Source organism: Chlorocebus sabaeus, chromosome X, assembly GCF_047675955.1.
Source record: "Chlorocebus sabaeus isolate Y175 chromosome X, mChlSab1.0.hap1, whole genome shotgun sequence".
Lineage (NCBI taxonomy): Eukaryota > Metazoa > Chordata > Mammalia > Primates > Cercopithecidae > Chlorocebus > Chlorocebus sabaeus.
Window position 1 is genome coordinate 149899789 of NC_132933.1, and position 10197 is coordinate 149909985.

A 10197-nucleotide genomic window follows, 5' to 3' on the forward strand; every position below is an offset into this window, starting at 1 on the left:
CAAACAAACAGGCACTATCAATTAATATTTGCATTTTAGATAACTTAAAATATGAAATAGTGATATTCGTTATCAGGTCTCACTGTGCAATGTACCTGTGTTGGCTTACTCAGAAACTAGATTCAACAACAACAACAACAAGAAAAACTACTGTTCTACACCAGAGGTCCCCAATCCCCTGGCCATGGACCAGTACTGGTCCATAGCCTGTTCGGAACCAGGCCACACAGCAGGACGTGAGTGGCGGGCGAATGAGTGAAGCTTCATCTGTATCGACGGCCACTCCCCATTGCTTGCGTCGCTGCCTGAGCTCCGCCTCCTGTCAGATCAGCAGCAGCATTAGATTCTCATAGGAGCGAGAACTCTATTGTGAACTGTGCATGCAAGGGATCTAGGCTGCGTGCGCTTTATGAGAATCTAATGCCTGATGACCTGTCTCTGTCTCCCACCATCCCCAGATGGGATCATCTAGTCACAGGAAAACAAGCTCAGGGCACCCACTGATCATACACTACTATGAGTTGTAGAATCATTTCATTATATATTATCATGTAATAATAATAAAAATAAAGTGCACAATAAATGTAATGTGCTTGAATCATCCTGAAACCATCCTGCACCCCCTTCCTGTCTGTAGAAAAACTGTCTTCCACAAAACCGGTCCCTGGTACCAAAAATGTTGGAGATCATTGTTTTATATGAATATGGTATCAGATTTTACCAATTCATTTTGCAAGCATGACGAGGTTTAACTCTTATAACATATTTTGATATTGTTTTAGTGATATCAGAGGCTTAAAATTTATAACAGTGGTTACAGTTGAGGGTAAGGTCTAAAAATTTAATGTTGCTCAGTGCTGTGGCTCATGCCTATAATCCCAGCACTTTGGAAGGCCAATGCAGGTGGATTGTTTGAGCCCAGAAGTTTGAGACTGGCCCGGGCAGCATGGTGAAACCCCATCTCTACAAACAATACAAAAATAGCTGGGCATAGTGATGCATTCCTATAGTCCCAGCTACTCAGGAGGCTGAGATGGGAGGATTGCTTGGGCCCGAGAGGTCAGGATTGCAGTGAGCTATGATTGTGCCACTGCACTCCAGCTTAGACAACAGAGCAAGACCCTGTCTCAAAAAAACTTCTTTATTTTATTACATAAAAATGTAACCAAGGCCGGGCACAGTGGCTCAGGCCTGTAATCCCAGTGCTTTGGGAGGCCGAGGCAGGTGGGTCACCTGAGATCAGGAGTTTGAGAATAGCTTGACCAGCATGGTGAAACCCCATCTCTACTAAAAATATAAAATTAACCAGGCATGGTGGCACGCACCTGTGGTCCCAGCTACTTGGGAGGCTGAGGCAGGAGAATCACTTGAACCCAGGAGGCAGAGGTTGCAGTGAGCCGAGACTGCACCACTGCACTCCAGCCTAGGTAACAAGAGTGAGACTCCATCTCAAAAAAAAAAAAAAAAAGTAAACAAAATGGAAAATCGGAGACTAAGAGCTAGCCAGTTTTGATTTTTCAAGTGCTCAGTTGTACTTTTTAATACATTTTATAACCTCAAAGTTTTTCTCTAAGCCACATGGAGCGGGGTGGGGGCAATGACAACAGCAGCTCTAGTAACTTGTTAAATCTGAGCCCAGAACTAGATGCTGAAACACTGCTATTTTGGGATGGAACATGTGTGTATACAAAGTGTTTTCTCCTTTTGTTCATCAAGAACATATGTCCACAGAAGAAATCAGGTGGAAAAAATTCCACTTCAAAAATAATCTAGAAATTATTTAAAATCTATGAAAGAAAATTTAACATTCTTAAGATTCTGCTAAATTTTTTAAAATTTGTCAATTAGTTCAATGAAAGGAAGATTTTACTAAATTTTATTTTATTTTTTAATGGGTCAATGTTGGAATAGATCTACTAAATTTTATTTATTTATTTATGTATTTTTTGAGATAGAGTCTCGCGCTGTCACCTGGGCTGGAGTGCAGTGGCGCAATCTCAGCTCACCGCACCCTCTGCCTCCCAGGTTCAAGCAATCCTCCCACCTCAGCCTCCTGAGTAGGTGGGACTACAGGTGTGCACCACCATCCCTGGCTAATTTTTGTATTTTTAGTAGAGATGGGGTTTGCCATGTTGGCCAAGCTGGTCTCAAACTCCTGACATCAGGTGATCCACCTGCCTCGGCCTCCCAAAGTGCTGGGATTACAGGTGTGAGCCGCCGCACCCGGCCTAAATTTTAGATTGTAAAAGAACCCTCTTGTAACAGCTGAATTGTACAATATCCTGAAACATCCACAACAGTCATTGATGAAAAATGATCACTATGAATTGAAGACCAATATCCCCTCAGTCAGGTTCCACAACTCCAAATTCCATTCAGTCAATTCCAAGTCCTCCTAATTCAACCTCAAATATTGTATCATAAATCCTTTTATATCCATCCATCTTCCCTTCTATTTCATGTTTATAGTTTTATTTTTAAAACTTTTTTAATTGAGATGGGGGGGGTCTCGCTATGTTGGCCAGGTTGGTCTTAAACTCCTGAGCTCAAGCAATTCTCCCGCCTCAGCCTCCCAAAGCACTAGGATTACAGGTGTGAGGGACAGTGTCTGGCCTATTTCTTTTTAAAATATTAATAGTAGTAATTTTATTAAATCTCGAGCTTATTTTTTTAATAGACTTTTTTTTTAGAGCAGTTTTAGGTTCACAGAAAAAAATTGAACATAGGTACGGAGAGTTCCCACACACCCCCTGTCCCCATATATGTAATAGCTTCCTCCATTATCAACACCCAGAAACAAGATGGTACATTATCTGATACAATCAATGAACCTACACTGAGAAATCATTATCTCCCAAAGTCCATAGTTTAATTTAAGGGTCACTCTTGGTGTTGTACATTCTGTGGTTTTGCACAAAAAGTCCCAGCCTACCATTAAGAGGGTTTAAGAATGAGGATAGGGAGATGATACACTGAAAGAAATCTTGGCTAAGAATTTTTCAGGATTGAAGACAGACATAAGTTTTCAGACTGAACCCAGTTAAAAAAATAAAAAATCTCCAGTTAGACCTGGCTCAGTAAAGGGCAATGATGGAGACAGAGACACTTGGTTTAAACACAACCACAGATAACCTACAATGGGAGGATAACTGGAATGTCAAGAGACTTCCCAACAACCACAGTGGATGCCTGATGACCAGGGACCACTGCTTCCAGAGTGCTGAGACAAAAGTCGCTCTGAACTCAGTTCCAAACCGTTCTAATACATCATTGAAGAAAGAGTAGGGGTTACGGGCATGTGGGATGTACATGAACCCAAAAACTCTTGATGAAAAAACTACTAAGGAATATTTTCAGCAAAAGGCAAACTTAGAAAGAAAGAGTAGACAGGCCAAGTGCAGTGGCTCATGCCTGTAATCCCAACACTTTGGGAGGCCGAGGCAGGTAGATCACTTGAGGTTGGGTGTTTGAGACCAGCCTGGTCAACATAGTGAAACTCCGTGTCTACTAAAAATACAAACGTTAGCCAGGCATGGTGGCACATGCCTGTAATCCCAGCTACGAGAGAGGCTGAAGCAAGAGAATCACTTGAACCTGGGAGGCAGAGGTTGCAGTGAACTGAGATCACACCACTGTACTCCAGCCTGGGTGACAGAGCAAGACTCCATCTCAAAAATAAATAAATAAAAATAAAAGAGTAGACATAAGATGTTGAAAAGAGATAAAATATGTTGATAACATTAAATACGTATTGACAGAAAGTATTATTAATTATTATTATTTTGGAAAGGAGTAAATAATTCACTAAGCAATAATTACATGGAAGAAGAGGGGGTAGGACTATGGTGTCTTTCCTTTCTTCAAAAGAAAGCTGGAAATAGAGATTAACCATCATATTTTGGTAAGTTAATAATGATGTTAATATGATGAAGGGAAGCATGAGGTATAGTTTCCAGGCCACTTGAGGGGAGAAGGATGGGCCAGTGTATTAGTCTGCTCTCACGCTGCTAATAAAGACATACCTGAGACTGAGGGTAAATTATAAAGGAAAGAGGTTTAATGGACTCACAGTTCCATATGGCTGGGGAGGCCTCACAATCATGGTGGAAGGCAAAGGAGAAGCAAAGGCACATCTTACATGGAGGCAGACAAGACACCTTGTGTAGGAGAACTCCTATTTATAAAACTATCAGATCTCATGAGACTCATTCACTATCATGAGAACAGTGTGGGGGAAAGCACTGCCATGATTCAATTATCTCCACTGGGCTCCACCCTTGACACATAGGGATTATTACAATTCAAGCTGAGATTTGGGTGGGGTCACAGCCAAACTATATCAGCCAGGAAATAGAGAAACCTTAATGTAGCCTGTAAAAAGCAAGAGGGGAAAAAAGGAAAGCACAGGAGAATCTTGAAAATATAAAATAGCATGTAAGATGACAGAAATAAGATCAACTATCTTAATATTTATAACAAATGTGGGTGGGTTTACCTGCCTATTAAAGAATCCCATACTAATTTTTAAAAATCTGTCCTATGTTTTTCTTAAAGGACACACCTAAAACCTATTGACAAATAAAACTTGAAACTAAAAAGATGTAAACATCTACGTAGGCCAGTCAGGTAGTAATCAAAAGAAACTTGTTGCAGCAATAACATCAGCCAGAAGCAAATTACAATTGAAAAATCATTAATATAGAATGGCAAGGCTATTATAGAATAATAAAAATATAAATCCACAAAGATGATATGAACATCATAAACCAGTGTGAATTTAGTTATGGCTTCAAAATATAGAAAGTAGGCTGGGCATAGCAGCTCATGCCTCTAATTATAGCACTTAGGGAGGCCGAGATGGGAGGATCCCTTGAGTCCAGGAGTTTGAGACCAGCCTGGGCAACATAGTGAGACCCCATCTCTATAAAAAAGAAAAAAACTAAATAAATAAATAAAAGACAAAATATAAAAAGCATAGCTTGAATAAAATATGAGGAATAATTGATAATCCACAATCATAAAGGACATTTTAAGCACATATTTAACCGAAGCCCTCCAGGATAGAGAAAACCTTGACAAAGAATCCTTCTCTCTAGAAATGGAGAGTGATGAATGTTCGTGAATTTGCCAGCTCACCAGTCATACGGCAATTGTTTCATGGCTTCTTCTTAGATTATCTAAGGAAGAGAAAAATAAAATAAGAGAATCTGCAAAGCAAATGTTTTCCTCATAGCTAGGCAGATAATGAATGGTCCAAAGACTTAACTAGACTGTTTTGTGGTGACCCAGTAAATCCAGTACATTCTTTTTTTTTTTTTTTTTTTTTCTGAGACAGTCTTGTTCTATCGCCCAGGGTGTAGTGCAGTGACTTGACTCACTGCAACCTCCACCTCCCAGATTCAAGTTATTCTCATGCTTCAGCCACCCAAATAGCTGGGACTACAGGTGTGCACCACCATGCCCGGCTAATTTTTTGTGTTTGTAGTAGAGATAGGGTTTCACCATGTTGGCCAAGCTGGTCTTGAACCCCTGACCTCAAGTGATCCACACACCTCGGCCTCCCAAAGTGCTATGATTACAGGTGTGAGCCACCGTGCCTGGCCAGCCCAGTACATTCTTTAAACCTATTGGCAAATAAGTGATATTTGCTCACAAATAATAAGGCAACATTCTATGCATGGTCTATGCAGCTCAGGATAACTCCAATGGCAGAGTTACAAGAAATTATGTTGGTATAGCAACAAAAACCTACTATTCTGGTGTCAGTAAAATAAATCAGTAATCAATGAATGTGTGTATATTCAATAACTGCTTGGTATCAGATCTAATTTATGTGTGGTACTGTTCTGGAAAGCACTTTGGTTTTATACATAGTGGATCAACTGTGGTGTCTACCTTAAAATGCACAAAAAGAAACACCATAGACCTGTGATAGTCATGGCGGCCAAACTGGCTTGGTGGAGGAAGACATGTTTAGCAGCTGTCATTAAGATCTTTTTACAAGAATGCAACGAGTGGTACAATCTGATGTTTCCCTGCCTAGAATCCTCAAGTGATTCCAAGTTGGTGAGGCTTTATAGGCTGAGGAACTGCCCCAGAAGATAAATAATATATAATAAAAATTCATAGCACCGCCATACTGTTAGCAGAGCTCTATAATTCCCCAGGCATTTCTACACACTTGTTACCATTTGCTCCTCAAAATATCTCACCCCGCTTGCCTCAAAAGGTTAATGATGACTCTTCCGTTTTGGTCATAGAATACCATAGGAATTGGGTATCATAGAGCTTAAAAGACTTGCACAAGGCTAGTAAATTGAAGAGCTGGGATTCAAAATGAGGACTGATTCTCAGGAGTGTGTGTGTGTGAGAGAGAGTGTGTGTGTAAATTAGCCAATTCCCAAAGCCATCTTCTTAACTTCAACCCTCCAATATGGCTCTCAAATGTAATATCCTTAGAGACTAACCACCTTGGGACATTTGGTGAAGCCCACGTTCTAACCGTTGAGTAGTGGTCCATTTTCTATACCCCACAACTTCCAATTAATACCTCTATATTAGACTTGCCCACAATGTGACATTTTAAAATATCACATTCTGGTTCTCATGTCTGTAACTCCCCTGCCTAATATACTACATAGTATTCCCATAAAGTTCACACCGAGAAAATCCAGAGTTTCCCAATAGCTAGGTGAGACAGAGACAGAAACATGGATGAATTGAGAATATTGTCTTTTTATTCACCATATTTAGCCATTTCCACCCTCCTTTAATAAGCATCTCTCCAGGACAAGATTAGTAAGAATCACCATGAATGGTCCTAGCCACCTGTGCAATGTTCTCTCCAACTAGCAAGGAATAAAGGTTATTTTTATTTATTTATTTATTCATTTAGAGACAGGGTGTCACTCTGTTGCCCAGGCTGGAGTGCAGTGGTGCAATCACAGCTCACCATAGCCATGATTGTATTGTTAGATTAAAATAGCAAAGACGTGGAATCAACCCAAATGTCCATCAATGATAGACTGGATTAAAAAATGTGTACATATACACCATGGAATACAACACAGCCATAAAAAGGAAAGAGATCATGTCCTTTGCAAGGACGTGGATAGAGTTGGAAGCCATTATCTTCAGCAAACTAACGCAAGAACAGAAAACCAAACACCTCATGTTCTCACGTATCGGTGGGAGCTGAACAATGAGAACACATGGACACAGGGAGGGGAACACCACACACTGGGTCCTGTTGCAGGGTAAAAGCCGGGGGAGGGAGAGTATTAGGATAAATAGCTAATGTATGCTGGGCTTAATACCTAGGTGATGGGTTGACAGGTGCAGCAACCACCATGGCACACGTTTACCTATGTAACAACCCTGCACATCCTGCACATGTACCCCAGAACTGAAAATAAAAATTAACAGTTAAAAGAAAATGAGAGATTGTACATGCACACACACATCTTTATATATGTAAGAAATCTGAGATACATATATCTATATCTGGCCATTCTGTGTGTTTTGAAATAAATATATATATATATCTGATTTATGTAATATACTCACACATGCACTCAGCCATAAAAAATGGATGAAATCAAGTCTTTAGCAGCAACATGGATGGAACTGGAGGGCATTCTCTTAAGTGAAATAACTCAGACACAGAAAGTCAAATACTGCATGCTCACTTATAAGTGGGAGCTAAATACAGTGTCCACATGGACATAGAGAGTGGAATAATAGACACTGGAGACTTGGAAGTGTGGGAAGGTGATGAGGAATGAGAAATTACTCAGTGAGTACAATATACACTATTCGTGATGTATTCACTAAAAACCTGGTCTTCCCCACTGTGCAATCTATCCTTGCAACATAACTGCACTTGTAGCCCTTTATACTAAAAACTAAAATAAATGGTCACTGAGCACTGTCTGCACATCGTCAACTTGGTTGAGACTCTTAAGTGGAAAAAAAAAAAAAACCAGAAGGAAACACTGTAGTGGGAAAAGGGAAAAGAAGAAAGATCAAAGATCACAAAACCAAATTCTGGGCTCCATTTCAGAATGGTGGACTTTGAGCATGGCTGGGCCAAAGTTACACAATGAGACAAAGATTGCAAGAGCGCAGTCATGCTTTAAAAGCAAGAACGATAAGGCTTTTTGTTGTTGTTGTTTTGTTTTTTTAAAGTCATGCTCTAGAAAAGAAGGAAGACAGATGGGAACCCACAGTAGCTAGCAATGTCAATGCTGGAAGCGTCAGAGGGTGCCAAAGAAACACCTCTAAGACTGGAGTGAGATGTCACCAGCCAGGACACAGGGAGTTTGATGATGGTCAATGATGGCCTGTTATGGAGTCACCACACAGTTGGGGTCAGTCAACAGCAATGAATGAGGGAAATTATTTGTGCACAAGTCCAGTGAATTAACAGATGACTCAGCAGCTGAGCATGGTGGCTCACACCTGTAATCACAGCACTTTGGGAGACCAAGGCAGGAGGACTGCTTGAGCCCACAAGTTCAAGACCAGCCTGGCCAACATGGTGAAACCCCGTCTCTACTAAAAAAAAAAAAAAAGATCTGGATGTGGGAGGCTGAGGGAGGAGAATTGCTTGAGCTCACAAGGTGGAGGTTGCAGTGAGCCAATATCCTACCACTGCACTCCAGCCTGGGTGACAGAGTGAGATCCTATGACAAAAAAGAAAGGAAGGAAGAAAGGAAGAGAGGAAGAGAGGAAAGAAGGAAGGAAGGAAGGAAGGAAGGAAGGAAGGAAGGAAGGAAGGAAGGAAGGAAGGAAGGAGAAAGAGAAAGAGAAAGAGAAAGAGAAAGAGAGAAAGAAAGAAAGAAAGAAAGAAAGAAAGAAAGAAAGAAAGAAAGAAAGAAAGAAAGAAAGAAAGAAAGAAAGAATCTTACCCTGAGTCATCTGTTTTTTGTTGTTGTTGTGTTTTGTGTGTGTGTGTTTTTTTTTTCTTGAGACAGAGTCTGGCTCTCTCTCCCAAGCTGGAATGCAGTGGACTCCCTCCCTCCCTCCTTCCCTCCTTCCTTCCTTCCTTCCTTCCTTCCTCTTTTCTTTCTTTCTTTTCCTTTTCTCTCTCCTCTCGCTCCCTTCCTTCCTGCCTTCCTGCCTTCCTTTTTTTTTTCTTTTGTCGCGGGGTCTCACTCTGTCACCCAGGCTGGAGTGAAGGGATGGGATCTTGGCTCACTGCAACCTCCACCTCTTGGGCTCAAGTCATCCTCCTGCCTCAGCTTCCCGAATCACTGGAACCACTGACACAAGCCACCACACTAGGCCAATTTTTGTATTTTTTGTAGAGATGGGGTCTTACCATGTAGCCCAGGCTGATCTAGAACTCCTGAACCCAAGCCATCTGCCTGCCTTGGCCTCCCAAAGTGATGGGATTACAGGTGTGAGATACTGTGCCCAGCCAGGATAGGACTTTAAAGTAGCTATATTTAAATTCCTCTGATTAAATAAGGGAGTGGAATCTCTTATAGGCTGAACTGTGTCTGCCAAAAAGTCCTATGTTGAAATCCTAGCTCCTAGTCCCCCAGGATGTGACTGTATTTAAAGACAGGGCCTTTAAAATGATAATTAAGGTAAAATGAGGTCACTAGGGCTGGCCCTAATCCAATCTGACTGGTGTCCTTATAAAGGGAGAAGATGAGGACACAGACACACACAGCGACAGCCATGTGAGGACACAGGGAGAAGACAGCGTCTCCAAGCCAAGGAGAGAGGCCTCAGGAGGAACCAGCCCTGCCCACACCTGGATCTCAGACTTCTGGTCTCCAGTACCAGGAGAGAATAACTGTCATTTTAAGTCACCCAGTTTGCAGTATTTTGTTACAGCAGCCGCAAGAAACTAATATAAATAACTGAAAACAGTTTTACAGACCATCAACAAAGCAAAAATGAGTTATAGGGAAGGAAAAAATATCTGTAACATTTTCCTTTTTTTTTTTTTTTTTTTTTGAGACAGGGTCTTGCTCTGTCACCTAGGCTGGAGCACAGTGAGCTGTAGCCTGAAGCAATTTTTCTGCCTTAGCCTCCTGAGTAGCTGGGGCTAGAAGCGTGCACCATGCCTGGCCAATGTTTTACTATGTGTTGAGATAGGATCTCACTATGTTTTGCAGGCTGGTCTTAAACTCCTTAAGGCCTTAAGTGATCCTCCCACCTCGACCTTCTTAAACTGTGGCAGGC